This window comes from Polypterus senegalus, chromosome 18, assembly GCF_016835505.1.
Source record: "Polypterus senegalus isolate Bchr_013 chromosome 18, ASM1683550v1, whole genome shotgun sequence".
Lineage (NCBI taxonomy): Eukaryota > Metazoa > Chordata > Cladistia > Polypteriformes > Polypteridae > Polypterus > Polypterus senegalus.
Genome location: NC_053171.1, coordinates 12,151,890 through 12,167,542, shown reverse-complemented (window position 1 = coordinate 12,167,542; position 15,653 = coordinate 12,151,890). Strand labels below are relative to the sequence as shown.

General features: G+C 38.3%; 1 protein-coding gene across 1 annotated transcript in view; it reads left to right on the top strand.

Moving 5' to 3' along the window:
• The first annotated feature begins 12,131 nt into the window (after window positions 1–12,131).
• The window catches only part of LOC120518740 (zinc finger and BTB domain-containing protein 18), a 38,489-nt gene continuing 34,967 nt past the window's right edge, over window positions 12,132–15,653 (top strand). Inside the window, exon 1 of the mRNA XM_039741683.1 lies at window positions 12,132–12,158. The gene's annotated coding sequence lies outside the window, so the exon portion shown is untranslated. The remainder of the gene's footprint in view (window positions 12,159–15,653) is intronic.

Below are 15,653 nucleotides of genomic sequence, written 5' to 3'. Positions count from 1 at the left end.
TACTGATGCTAACGTCATAGGCTTGACAGACTGGATCATGTAACGCAAATCCCAGTCACAAAAACATGATTTGAAAAATGAACATCATCAAAAAAATAAAAAGGTGCTTTGAAAAAACCATCGGCCTATTCTTAAAGATAAAAAATGTACACAGACACAAAAATGATTACTATGACAAAAACACTCAATTACAACCTGTGGCAAAGTGTTTCAGCCATTAGAATATAAAGAGAGAGGGCGGTCCCTCAGGTGTGACATCATATTGACCCACCTCTTGGGGGTTTCCACCTGCAGTATACACAGAATGGAAAAACAGTTAAAGATACAGAACAGCATTACTAAATGATAGATAGATAGATACTTTATTAATCCCAAGGGGAAATTCACATAATCCAGCAGCAGTATACTGATACAAAAAAAAAATAAATTAAAGAGTAATAAAAATACATTTAAAAATAGACAATAACTTTGAATAATATTAGTGTTTAACCCGGGTGGAATTGAAGAGTCGCATAGTGTGGGGGAGAAACAATCTCTGTCTGTCTGTCAGTGGAGCAGGACGGTGACAGCAGTCTGTCACTGAAGCTGCTCCTCTGTCTGAAGATGACACTGTTCAGTGGATTCTCCATGATTGACAGGAGCTTGCTTAGCGCCCGTCGCTCTGCCACAGATGTTAAACTGTCCAGCTTCATTCCTACAATAGAACCTGCCTTCCTAACAAGTTTGTCCAGGTGTGAGGCATCCCTCTTCTTTATGCTGCCTCCCCAGCACACCACCGCGTAGAAGAGGACACTCGCCACAACCGTCTGATAGAACATCTGCAGCATCTTATTGCAGATGTTGAAGGACGCCAACCTTCTAAGGAAGTATAGTCGGCTCTGACCTTCCTTACATAGAGCATCAGTATTGGCAGTCCAGTCCAATTTATCATCTAGCTGCACTCCCAGGTATTTATAGGTCTGCACCCTCTGCACAGTCACCTCTGATGATCACGGGGTCCATGAGGGGCCTCGGCCTCCTAAAATCCACTACCAGTTCCTTGGTCTTGCTGGTGTTCTGGTGTAAGTGGTAATAAACAGCCCTAACAGAAATTACATAGAATCATGAAAAATAATTTAAAAAAAAAAACAATGAAACAGAAAATATATGCAAGCCCAAACTGTAACAAAACAGGAGAATATATCAATTAGATATTAATCAGAATGACAGTTCAAGGGACAGAGTGCTAACTTTCTAATAAAATGGCATTAGAGTTTAATGGATTGTGGTTGAAGAACAGATAAATATGAAAATGTAGTGTCATCTTTAATCCATGCCTTACAGCTCCAGGGACTTTGGTTCACTTCTGAGTTTGGTCACCATCTACACATTCTCCATTTGTTTAACTATACTGTAAATGACACACCATGACACTACAGGGCCAATCAACCTCAACTGTACATCTTTCAGATGTGGGGGAAAAAAATCAGTGAACCTAAAAAACCCATACAAGCACTTCATGAACAAACTGAACTTAAGTCACTGGAGGGTGTGAAGGAAAAGTGTTCCACATCCTACCCATAAAGATTAAAACAATAATAATAAACCCACAGGTGCCCACACTAAATTGTGGGTAGGGGTTTAGCATCCCAGAGGAAGCTGAACCACTCCCTTATCTTTTGAAGTGGGAGAATGAAAGCTTCTAAACAAAAATCTCATACTGAATCATCCATCTTGTGGGTTACCAAGTGATACATTCAGGGCTTAGGCGGAGGGTCTCATTTGAGATATATGCTACAATCTCCTTCTGAGAATCTTGCAGCCTGTAAGCAGAGCCAGAATATGGCTATCAATAAGGCCATCAATATCAGGCTTTACATTCAGTTCAACAATACCTTAATAATAGCCATTCCTCTTCTCAAGGAAGAGATGTCATCAATCACAGATGGGTGAAGGAGATGCAGCTTTTGATTCTGATGTGTACGCCTCAAACAGCAATGCCAGTGCATGTCAACTACCTCCCAGGCGTCAAAGCAACATACTTACAGATAAGAAGTGGCCGTGATGAAAAGGCAAAAAGCTTTTATGCCATTAAGTACCTCTCAGTATCTATTTAAAATCCATAATCCAAAAATAATCAAAAACAGGCATGAATAAACAAGCAAAGCAAAAATAGGCAACTCAAAGCTAACAAATCCAATCAGTAAACCAGCAATCAGAAACTAAACTCAAAGCAAAACTCCAAAGTAAACCAAAAAAAAAACCAAAGATTTAATATTCATAATATATTAAATGCACTCCATAACAAACAATGAATGAGAGAAACCTGCTCCCCAGCATGAAATATAAAGGCTGAGGGCCATCCCTTAGTAGTAACAGAAAACAGAGAACAAAGGCAAAATTAAAAACACAATACATACATTTTAAATAATAAATAAACAGTATATTAAAAATATTACATAATATAGAAAAAAAAATAACCATAAGACAGGGACAAACCTTGTAACAGAACATTAAGTATTATGGTTCCTAATATTTTATGCAAACTGCATCATCACACTTTCAGACTTGTTTAAGTGACAGTGACATATTCATTACTTCATACTTGCAAGTACTAAATAGCATTCCATTCAGTCAGTGTTATTATTAGCTGTAATAATGTTAGTTTGCTATATACAGTATGTTATAATCACCATATTAACAACTTCACGTTTTAGTTATATTTGCATGTATCATTGTAGTTGCTATTAGGTAAATATTTCCTTTTTTCTGTCTTTGTCTAACAAAACCACACACATCTTCACATCATATCATACTTTATAACTTCTAATCATCATCATAATACTTCTTTTATATCTGTGTAAACAAATAAAGAAGTATATAGAATATATGGATTTATGAGTGGTTTGGAAATGTATGTTCATCAAATTATTTTATTCCTCGCTTTCTGACTGTTGTTATCTGACAACACATGGCAATTGCAGATTCCATAAAGAACTGCAACTAAGCAACTACCAGAGAGGTCACAAGTTTGGACCTAATTATCTAACACTTTCATAACACCCTTTATTTCAAAAGAAGAGAGGATTAGGTGGTTAGTGCTATCAATATGACATGATTTGAGTACACACCTAAGACAAAGAGGGCATTAAGCCTCCTAAAGGCTCCATAAAAAAAGGTCTTGCTTTACAAATCTGACTAGCATAGGCCCCACCCCAGGCAATCTGACCTCCCAAATCCATAGGGAGTCTTTGGCATACTCAGGCCCAAAATGAAGAACTACCCTTCCAAGTTCTGAACAATCACTTTAAATTCCTAAATACATCACAAATGCAAGTAAACACTCTTCTAGGGAAAGGACATGCATCTGTTTTAGTAGGTTAAATGGTAGACAGAAATGAAAAACAAGTACAACATGACAGAACCAGAATCTCTTTCAATTAGTTTATAACCTAAGAACGGGAAATAATTATGGACCAAAAAATGTTTTATAGCCTGGCAAAGAGAAGGTTTATAAAAATGCTGAAATCATCATAAGGACAAGCAACCAAAAAAAAAAAACAAAAACAACAGAAGGGCAATGACACGGTGCATGGAAAGTGTTGTCAGTGATCAAGACATGAATGACCATTTCATCTGGATGTTGGAGAACGTAACATAAACATAACACCAAAATTCAAAAGTCACCCAAGACAACATCCACTCCTGACATTGCTAATTTTTCAGTAAGCTTTTCTAAGACTAGATAGCAAAGTCTGGATATATATATTTTATTTCCTATTATATCTGTTTCTTTTTTGTGATATTAAATGTTAGTAAATACCACATTGCTTTAACATTTTCTATACTTTGTTTTTTTATCTAGAGTGACTGAAATAATATAGTATATAATAGGGCACCTAGCTTAGGAGGATTACAGCTCTCTTGCCCAAGGTGTTATCAAGACTGAGAGGTCTTCTTCCTCTTCATCTTTCCCCACTTCTATGTGGGGTCAATGTGCTTGATCAACCTTCACCAAACAGCTCGGTCTTGCACCTCGCCCCCCTTTTCCTTCAAATCTTCTTTTACTTTATCCATTCACCTCCATTTTGGCCTCCCTCACTCTCTATTCCCCTGTACTTTCATGTCCATCACTCTATTACCCACATATTCATTGTCTCTATTCATCACATATTCGTACCATTTCAAACTATGTTCCTGTACCTTCTTAGATTTCTCTCCCACTTTTGTTGTACCTGTGATTACCTCGTTTCGTATTCTGTCCTTCTTTGTAACTCCACACATCCATCTCAACATTCTTATTTCTGCCACATCTAGGCTGAGAGGTTGCTTCTCGATATTTAGAACAAGTATGGTAGAATTAATACACTGTTCGTTAGACAGTGGTCCTATAACCAAAATGATTGAGCTTTCGTGCATCTATATGTAGTGTGTTAATCTTAATGTTAGAGAGTAGAAAAACCTTGTAAACATACCTGGTAAGGCTCACAAATTCCACGATAATGCTCTGCAGAGACTTCAGATAGAAAATAAATTATATTTAGGTTTAATACTCAGTTTGAACAGAAATACATTTAGCACAGCCAATGAAATGATAAATAAACTGTAATAAGAGTCACAAAAAGCTACAAAGTGAGGGCTGGCTGCAATCTTAGTCTCACATGTCCTCCAATTTTCAGGCTCTTATCTGGTCAGCTTTCAGTTGGAGATCACCTTCACAAACTACTGACCAACATATTTGACGCAAAAAAAAAAAAAAAGATTTGCTTCAAATTAATTTATTTTACAAAACATGACTTTTTATTTCCAACAGATTATTTGGATGATAAGACCTTGGAAGCATACCGACCCATGGCATATGTAAATGGCATCTATCTATCTATCTATCTATCTATCTATCTATCTATCTATCTATCTATCTATCTATCTATCTATCTATCTATCAATCATGTTTTCCCATTTATCTTAAATACTGTACTAGGGGGCTTGCCCCCTGCTCGCTTCGCCTGCCAACCCCCAGGCCTGCACTACACACTAGCCTCTTTGCGGTTCTGCCGCTTGCGTATGGGGATGCGGATGTACAATTTAAACAGATTTTTATTTTCATGAGAATTGTTACATATATATAATAGAACTATTTTACATTACAGTGATTAATTAACCATATTAAAAAATAGTAAAACGTAATAATTTAAAAGTAAATCATATTTAATGTTGCATTAGAGTTATTTGTTGCGTAATACGATTTCGTTCTGTTTGAAATTAACACACAAATACTTTTTAAACTTACACTTTTACTGTAAAACTTCAGTAAAAACAATTGTTTCAATTAAATGTTTGTTAATATCGCTTAGAATTTTGATTCTGTTTGGACTTTCATCGTGACAATGCAACGTATAACTGCCTGTAATTGAATTTTGTTTCTTTCTCTCTATTAAATAAAACAACCTTTTCGAATGTTTAGCTCTGAGATTTGTCAATTGTCTTTGCAAAAGCTATTGTAACAAGAAACTGTTAACGTTTTAATACGAATGGCATATCAAGATCTCCTTTGTTGTCTAATGTTTTCCGCAGAAGATTTACTACATTACCTTTCTTGGATACATCCTTCTTTCTACAGTAATTCGTGCTACTGGATGCTGTTAATGGTTGTAGATATTCTTCAGGATATTGTAAGTTGATGTTTTCACGTTCCGTACGATCACCACCGACTGTTTCAGCGTAGTCTATTGATACACATTTAACCAATTTGCCATGTAACCGATCAACATTTTTGGCGTTAATTTGTTTGACTTCATCATTTCTCGGTGCTAGGATTGCTCGTGTACTCATTTTTTCTGTTGATAACCCTTTGTGATGAAATTCTTCAATAATATTTGGATATAATACATCTTCTTTAATTGGGAACTTAAAGTGAGGAAAACGTTAAAAAATTTATAAGAGCTGAGAGAGCAGGAACTGTGTCTGTCAAAAGCATTCTCACAAATGAGTGGTGAGAGGACCATGGGCACGGCTGAATATGGTTGAGAGGAAGGTGGGACTTGAGAAAATCTCATGGCCAAAGTCTTGACTCATGGGACTTTAAAAAATCTCTTGAAAAAAGTCTTGTCTCGTATAATAGAGAGACATTAAAACTCCACTTTTTTAACTGCAGAATCAACAAGCCGTTTCCCCTAATAAACAGAAAGGTGCCAGTACATTCATTTAAGTGCAGTATCGCCAGATCAGTTTTGGCCTTAGTACCTGCCACAGCGTCCCCCTCTCCATCAAGATCAAATTCCGGCCCTTGGACTTTCAACCCTGCATTGGAATTGACTGCTTCAGCTAAACAGAAGTGACTTTCTGTATCTCAGCCAGTTAGAGTAGCTGTTATCTATGGGGTCAAAGCCTCACATGTCAAACACAACTCATAATAATTAGCCTTTTAACAGTCATAATGTACACTCACTGAGAAAATTCTTAGAACCACTATACTAGCACTAGGCAGGGCCTCATTTTGCTCTCAAAACAGCCTCCATTTTTAATGGAATGAATTCCACAGGATGCTAGAGACATTTTTTGAGATTCTGGTCCATGTTGATATAATGGCATCATACAATTTGTCAGTTGCACATTCATGTTGTGACTCTCCCATTCTACCACATCCCAAAGATATCCTGTTGGATTCAGATGTGGAGACTGGGAAGGCCACTGAGGGACACTGAGCTCATTGTCATGTTCATAAAACCAGTTTGCTTTGTGACATGCATTGGCAGAGTTTGGGGGGAGGGGGTCCTTAATTGAAGCACAGTCTACTAAAATAAATCTCACATAAAGGGAATGAAAGGGAAGCTAATGTAGACATAAGAATACAGAAATTGAATTTATCCTACTTAAGCAACTCATCAATGCACATCACCTTCCCTTAAAACAGAGAAACATTCTGTACTGCATAAATTACAGATTTGTTTACTGTTTCAGATTTAACTTGAAGTAAGTCACTTCAGCTTGCATATTTTAAATTCAGTATTTTCCTTCTTTACATGTCAGATATCCTCTCCAGATCATCAAGCATTTAAATGACTGCAAAGTCGCGCGCACGTCTTAAAATGTGCCGCCTGTATAAAGAGTGGTGCAGCAGTCTGAGCAAACCTGAAATCACAAGTCATTCACACTTTGTGACAAAATACAGTATCTAATAAACAAAAATGTCCATTTGATGAAGTATATAATAATGTAGCAATGCTATAATCTTCCATCAAGCCATCGGTTTTTAAAATCCACTTATTCAAAGTAAAGATACAGGGTAACTGGAGTCTGAACCAGCAAGCATCAGGCGTACAACACAAACAATTTCTGGACAGGATGCCAGTCCATCGTAGGGTAAACACAAACACAGACACACACATCAGGGCCAATTTAGCATCACCAATCCACCCACTCTACGTGTCTTTCAAAAACTTAAACTATCTTAGGACACCTGAATGGTACGCCTTCCATACAAAAAAATAAGTAAATAAATAAGAAAGTGTCTGTTTTGTCACAAGTACAATAAGCAGGCAAAAAAAAAAGTTTTCTGTCATTTCAATATCATTAGTAGAACTCATTTTCATAATTTTAAATTATTAAATGTGTTAATGCTAGTGATATTTAGCTATTTTATATTACAATTTATGATATGTGACTTGTGATGTCATGTCAATATGGAGAAGTATTGTATTTGTGTGAATATATCACTCCTGCAAGCGAACTATAATTCTTAGCGGGATGGGAGATATTGCAAAATCAACCGGAATGTTCAAGCAAATAATAGAAAAAACCCAATCTAAATCCGTTAAGTAGTTCTCTCGTTCGCTAGCTAAGCAGAAGTAAGGTACACGCCCTGAGGCTGATGCGTGAGTGAGGAGGGATCCACCCCCCCTTCCCTCGACCTGCTGCGTCTCTCTTGGATTTGCGTAAATAAATTGGTACCACAAGTGAACTGTGATACATAGTGCAATGAGAGAAGTCGCAAAATCAACCGGAGTGTTCAAGCAAATTATAGAAAAAACCCTGATCTAAATCCGTTAAATAGTTCTCTCGTGAAAAGCAAACAGACATACAGACAGACAGATGTTGGATTTTATATATAGAGAGATATAAAATCACCTTAACATCGATCCTAAATGCCAAACTCGGCCCACGGTGACATGGTGCATTATAATGTTGGAGGTAGCCATTAAAAGATGGATAAATTGTGACCAGGCCATGAAGGGATGCACGTGGTCAGCAACAACACTTAGGCAGGTTCGTGGCGTTCAAGTGATTATTGATTGGTAGTAAAATACACTACAGTTTATTTTTGCGTAGCCCAAAATCACACATGGAGAGCCGCAATGGGCTTTAACAAGCCCTACTTTTGACAGCCCGCCAGCCTTGACTCTATAATGGAAAAAAATGGAAGAAACCTTGGGAAAGGCAGTTCAAAGAGAGACCACTTTTCAGGCAGGTTGGGCGTGCAGTGGGTGCCAAAAAAATGGGGTAGATACAATACACCTAACAGAACAAAAGTAATCCTCAATACAATATAATAGTGCAATAGAAATATTACAAAAACAGAGCAGAATTTAACAGTAGATGATACCCCATAATACAATTTGTATTTATTCAGAGTCCTGGAGACCTCGGCCATCAAACTGCCTCTCCCTATTGGCCATTCCACAGTTGAGTCAGCACTGGGCCGGCCAATCCGATGACAGGACCCCTCTAACCAACGATTCCTGCGATCCTCCATCAGGGATGACTTTACCTTAGGTAGGCAGAACAATTAGGCAGGTGGGCAGTGGCACCAAGTGCCACATTTGAGTACCAAGAAAAGAAATAGAATTAACAAATTATAACTATCATATTACTTATGTTTAAGTGCTAATGACTAATAACAGAGATGCATGCAGTCTGCACAGTTAATGAGCAGCTCTAGTCAGGGTGTGCTAAACTGAAGTAGTGAGTCTTCAGCCGGGATTTGAAAGCTGAGACAGAAGGGACATCTCTTATAGTAGCAGGCAGACCACTCCACAGTTTAGGGACCCTGTAACTAAAAGCATGACCTCCCACTGTTATTTTATAAATCCTTGGAATCATAAGCACACCCAACATATGTCAAGAAAACATTCCCCACACCAGTACACCACCAGCCTGGAACTGTTTAAACAAGCTAGGCAGGGTGAATGGATTCATGCTGTTGGCACCAAATTTTGACCTTACCTACAGTGTACCTCAGCAAAAAGTGAAATTCGTCAGGCCAGCATATGTTTTTTCCAGTCTTCAACTGTCCAGTTTTGGTGAGCCTGTGCCCACAGCAGCCTCAGCATTCTGCTCTTGGCTGACAGGAATGGAACCCAATGTAGTCTTATGCTGTTGTTGTGGAAGAAAAATGAGATTTAGGGGTAATATAGTTATGGTGCATAAAGTGTTTTGGTATGCTTTCCACATTAAAATACAGCATCTATCTTAGCAGTAGTATAAAAGGTTTCATAAATGTCAGAAACGTGTTCAAGCATATCAGGAAACCAGATAAAGATCAAGTGAACAACAAAGGACAAGAAGGTTCTGGGTGATGGTTCAAGAAGTTGGATGACCATCATGTATCCAGTGAGACTTGACAGATGTCACACACACACTGGAACTCAGGAAATATTGGAAAGTATTGTAAGGATCAAGAATGATGTGACTTTTATTTTGGGGTATGCAATCTGGTTAATGCTCTCTGCTAATACACCTCATGTCTTTTAACCAATCGGAGTAAATATTAGAACATTAGAACAATCTAGACGAGAACAGGCCATTCAGCCCAACAAAGCTCGCCAGTCCTATCCACTTGTATCCTCCAAGAAAACATCAAGTCGAGTTTTGAAAGTCCCTAACGTCTTACTGTCTACCACACTACTTGGTAGCTTAATCCAAGTGTCTATCGTTCTTTGTGTAAATAAAAACTTCCTAATGTTTGTGCGAAATTTACCCTTAACAAGTTTCCAACTGTGTCCCCGTGTTCTTGATGAACTCATTTTAAAATACAAGTCTTGATCCACTGTACTAATTCCCTTCATAATTTTAAACACTTCAATCATGTCACCTCTTAATCTTCTTTTGCTTAAACTGTAAAGGCTCAGCTCTTTTAATCTTTCCTCATAATTCAACCCCTGTAGACCTGGAATCAGCCTAGTCGCTCTTCTCTGGACCTTTTCTAGTGCTGCTATGTCCTTTTTGTAGCCTGGAGACCAAAACTGCACACAGTACTCAAGATGAGGCCTCACCAGTGCATTATAAAGGTTGAGCAGAACCTCCTTGGACTTGTACTCCACAGATCGTGCTATATAACCTAACATTCTGTTAGCCTTCTTAATGGCTTCTGAACACTGTTGGGAAGTTGATAGCTTGGAGTCCACTATGACTCCTAAATCCTTCTCACAAGGTGTACTCTCGATTTTCTGACCGCCCATTGTGTATTCAAACCTAATATTTTTACTTCCTATGTACTTTACATTTACTGACATTAAATTTCATTTGCCACAAATCTGCCCAAGCCTGTATGCTATCCAAGTCCTTCTGTAATGATATAACGGATTCCAAATTATCTGCTAATCCACCTATCTTGGTATCATCTGCAAACTTAACCAGCTTGTTACTTATATTCCTATCCAAATCATTTATATATATTAAAAATAGCAGCGGCCCTAGCACTGACCCCTGTGGAACACCACTCTTAACATCGGCCAGTTCTGATGAGGTTCCTCGCACCATCACCCTCTGCTTCCTGTGTCTGAGCCAATTCTGCACCCATCTAAAAACATCACCCTGAACTCCCACTTCTTTTAACTTGATGGCCAACCTCACATGTGGCACCTTATCATATATATTCAGATGGTACAAGTCTATTAACCAATTGGAGTAAATGCCAGGATTGATTTAGCATGGTTTTATAAATTCAGTTGTCTATAAATATGAGCCTTGAACTTTGTTTACTGACCATTCCAGCACAGGCTGCTGGGATGGAGTATATCCCTTTTCATGATGAGAAATAAAAGATGAAAAGGACAAGCTTCCTCCTGCTGGTTCTTTGGGTTGTTTATTGATACAGTATATATAGTTAAGGCAACAGTTTCTACCACAGTTTAGCCCATCTACCTCAAGGTTCCACGTGTTGTGCATTCTGAGATGCTTTTCTGTTCACCACAGTTGTACCAAGTGGTTATCATAGTGCCCTTAGCTTTTGTGTCAGCTCGAACCAGTTTGGCCATGCTCCTTTAACTCTTACATCAACAAGACATTTCCATCCACCAAACTGCTGCTCACTGGATGGTTTTTGTTTTTCGCACTCTTCTAAGTAAACTCTGCAAACTGTTGTGTGAAAATCCCAGGAGATCAGCAATTACAGAAATACTCAAACAAACTCATCCTGGCACCAATAATCATGGCATGGGCCAAATCACTGAGATCACATGTTTTCCATTGTGGTATTAGATGTGTACATGAACTGAAACTCCTGACCTGCAGCTACAGGATTTTATGCACTGTGCTGCTGCCACATGATGGGCTGATTTGATTGCGATTATCTTATACCTTGCGCTTCATTAGTACTGACATAATAAAAGTTAAAATGCTCATTTTCCGCACACCCAAACAATTTGAGTTCAAGATGAAAGGTTAAATATGAAGCTAAAATACAGAATACCCCCTTTTATCGCGTGCATTTTACCTTATAAACAGTCTTTTAGGGTGTACGGCAAACGTAACCGCTCAATTTGGTAAAACAGTGAATGACAAATTGTAATTTTTACTGTCCATGGTTGAATCACTGAATGAGAACAACCACCTACTCGTTTTTCCTTGACGCTTGAGATCGCCTACAACAAAAAGGCCTTGTCCATAAAGGTCATATAATCCGGAGCGCTGCGCGGTACTATGCTGCAGGCGTTGGTCGTGACAGTTTTAATGCATTTGCTTTCACCAATGAGCTCTTATTATCTCCGTGACCGCCGCACAGACTGCGCCTACGGCTTCTGTCATAACCACGAGAGGCCGGAATCAATCCGTCGCAGTAAAAGTGCCTCTAGTTGTAAATCGGAAGACTTAGTACAACGCCACTTCCGATTTCCTTCGCGGCACCCCCTCCCCCGTTGTTTTTTTTTTTTGGCTTCCGGAAGTCGGCGAGAAGCGATAAGGTAACGCCAGAGCGCTTCGCGCGGTGTTTTCTTCTTGTTTTGATGGCGCCGGCGGTGGTAGCGGCGGAGGCCCCGGTACTACGGTACTCGGCGTACTGTAATTACAGGCGGCGCGATGGAGGAAAGCGAGCGGCTAGTATTTGGGGGCCGATAGAGAACGCGAAAGTGAGCGGCGGGTCGGTGGGGAGCTCGCCAGTGCAGCGCCCAGTCCTCGTATTGATTCAGCTCGGGTCCGACTCCGCTCTATTGTTGCACGTCCTTGGCTGGGAGGGGCACATTTTTCCCTCTCTGAAACCGAACAGAAATCCTGGCAGTTCGCTCGTGGTTTGTTAAGACCGAATGATCTCAGTAGGGTCGTAGGGTGGGGAGGGAAGGAAGGGTATAATGCCAGCAGAAGACCCTCCGAGTTACTGTGGACGTTCATTCATAAATGTTGACAGTTCGCCCTGTTGGAAAAGGCGTCCGGTTGGAGGCCACAAGGTTGCAGATCCATTCTGTTGCGGAATCACTCTGACCAAGTAAATCATGTAATCCTCGCGTGCATTTCCTAAAAAAATGTGCAGGTAAACAGTCGTATAACATGTATCGACCAGTTAACCCCTTCGTAGCCCAGAGGCGCTGTATGGATTGTTTTGTGTGACGTCCAGCGCAAGTCGAGCGTTTCAAGTACCTCTTCGCTGAAGGAGTCGATCTTTAATATAGCGCCACGCACAATCGCCGACGCGTCATCGATCGAAGAATATGATTAGTGGTGTTCGTTTGGCGGACAGTTTTTACAACGAAAATTTAAAGGCAGATGTGTGTTATCTTTATTTTTTTAAAACTCTGTGAGCAGCGTCGCAATCGCTGTAGGTTTTTAATCCAACCCAGTTTCTTAATGAGACGTCTTAAGTGTTTATTTGAAGTTGCTTCACTTGTTAAGGTTTTTCTCCTGCAGTTGCTTACGTCTTAAACAGCTGCATGTATAGTTTTTAATTACACTTTATTAGTAATAAGATGCAAATGACAAAGGAACCTGCAGTTCTCCCTCTAAGTCAGGAGTGTCCAACTGTAATCCTGGAGGGACGCACTGGCTGCAAGTTTTCCTTTTTGCCACTTTCTTCATTGGCGACCAATTTCTGCTGTCAATTGACGTCTGTTCCCTTTTTTTTGTTTTAATTGCCATATTTTTAAAGACTCTATCCTTTGAATTGATTTGTGTTACCTTATATGGCAGCCAAACAAAAATGAGATGTGAAGTGAGCCAACAAATAACCAGCTAACTCCAACCAGTTTCTCTCCATCCAGTATCTTAATTAGAAGGCAATTCTTGTTGTTAATTAACCCGTTATTTACTTCCGTGGTTTGTTGGTTCCCTAGTTCTGCCACAGCAGACATTTCCAAAACAGTTTATTTTCTTTTTCTCTAAGAGAACCATCAAATGTTTAATAGACCTGAGCAGATCAACATTACGGAGACCTTCACCTTTCTTTATTTTCAGATACTGTACGATGGGTACATACTTGTATTCATGTTTTATATGATATGTCATTTTCTTTCTATAATTAAGTGGTTTAGAAAATTCACTTTAACAAATATATGCATTTTAATTGAATTAAATTAATTCTTTTAAGGGAGGCCCACAATTTTATTTTTTTTATCACATATGACAGAAAAACATTTTTTATTTTATAGTGCATTTTTAAATAAAATTGTCATTTAAGTCTTTTTTTTTTAATATTTTTTTTAGCCACCCTGATGCCACACACTCCAAAAGTTACAAAAACCTTGACTTGGATGAGAAGGTGATTTGACAAAAATTACATTAGCGACAGAGTGGAATTGAACCAACAATCTGAAAGTGAAAAGGAACATTCATTCCTGTTCATTTCTCATTTCAGACAATCCTAACCATGGTGAAACCTTAAACGTGTGAAATAGTGGAAATGTGCATTTGGCTATTGGAGAATCAAACCTTCAGTCTTTCTTAGAAAAGTCCAACACTTTATCCACTGAGCCAATATCACCAAATCACTGAAAAGAGTAGATAGATACTTTATTAATCCCAAGGGGAAATTCACATACTCCAGCAGCAGCATACTGATAAAAAATATAAAATTAAAGAGTGATAATGCAGGTAAAAAATAAATTGCCAAATTCGTATATAAATGATAAAAAAGAAGAAGTTTGTGTACATTGGTCTCAAATCTTCGTCCATTTGTTTGAATGCCCAATATGCTAACCACTTGACCAGTGCTGTTTAACTGCCATATTGAAGTAATTTGCTGAAACTTCAATATCATTTATTCAAAGTGATTTTTTTTTAATTTGTCTACATTGGTCTTGAACCTTTGACTGTTTGATTGAAAATTCAACACATTAACCACTTGACCAACACCACTAATTTTTCATATATACAGTATGTGTTTTGGCTAAAAGTACTAATTAATTATATATATATATATTTATTTATATAGTCACTGAAAGTATGATATAAGAACATGAGAAATTTAAGTTTAATGTATTTAACGTACAGATCCCAGGTCAAAACTGATTAAATCAGCGGAAATCGGCATTCGTGCAAAGTTTGAGGAATTTGGTTTGGTAAAAGTGGGTAAAATTGATTGCAAAATTTGACTCGGATAAACAGGATAAGTTAAATAAAATCATGTAAATAGATTTACATTCTTACAAAATTAAGAAATTTCCAACACTAATGCAGTTTTCTGAATGCAAAATAAGATGAAGATAAGGACAGTAAATTCAACAATGAGATCAATTAAAGGTAAAAATGACTTGCTTGAAGTGAAACCGAGTGGAACAAAAATCTGTAGCCATAGGGATCTCATAGGACTGAAACTGAGACCCTCTCATCTACACCAGGGGTTCCCAGGCTCAGTCCTGGGGGTACCACTATGGGTGCAGGTTTTATTGCCAAGCAGGGTTCACCGTTACTTCTAAATGAGGTACAGTAATTGCTTAAATTTGTTGTTTTCTTCACTTATTTTTCCATTCAGATGTATGTGCTAATATTTACGTGTAAAAGAAAAAATCTGAATTTTTTTGACATATCTTTAAATATCAACTTTCTTTTACCATATTAGTTTCAGTACACCTTTTCCCACGTAGATTACTCTTTTAATTATATCCAGATACTGACAAATAGTGATGAGCAAACATTTGCAAATGGCACATTTACTATTGCTTTTTTTAATTAGACTTTTTCAGTTCATCAAATAAATTATAATTCTACTGGCTCAATACTTGGATGGGAGATTATCTTGGAAAGCTTGGGTTGCTGCTGGTTGGTAAGGCCTGTAAGGGGCACTTACCCTGTGGTCTGAATGTGTGTCCAGTGCAGTGTTGAGGACACTGCTGTAATAGTGGTGCAATCTTTTGGATGAGGTGTAAAAACAAGATCCTGACTCTCTGTGGTCATGAAAGATCCCTGGACATCTTTAGCAAAGAGTAGGGTGTATCCTGAAGTCCTGCCTAAATTGCCCTCCATGGCCTAGT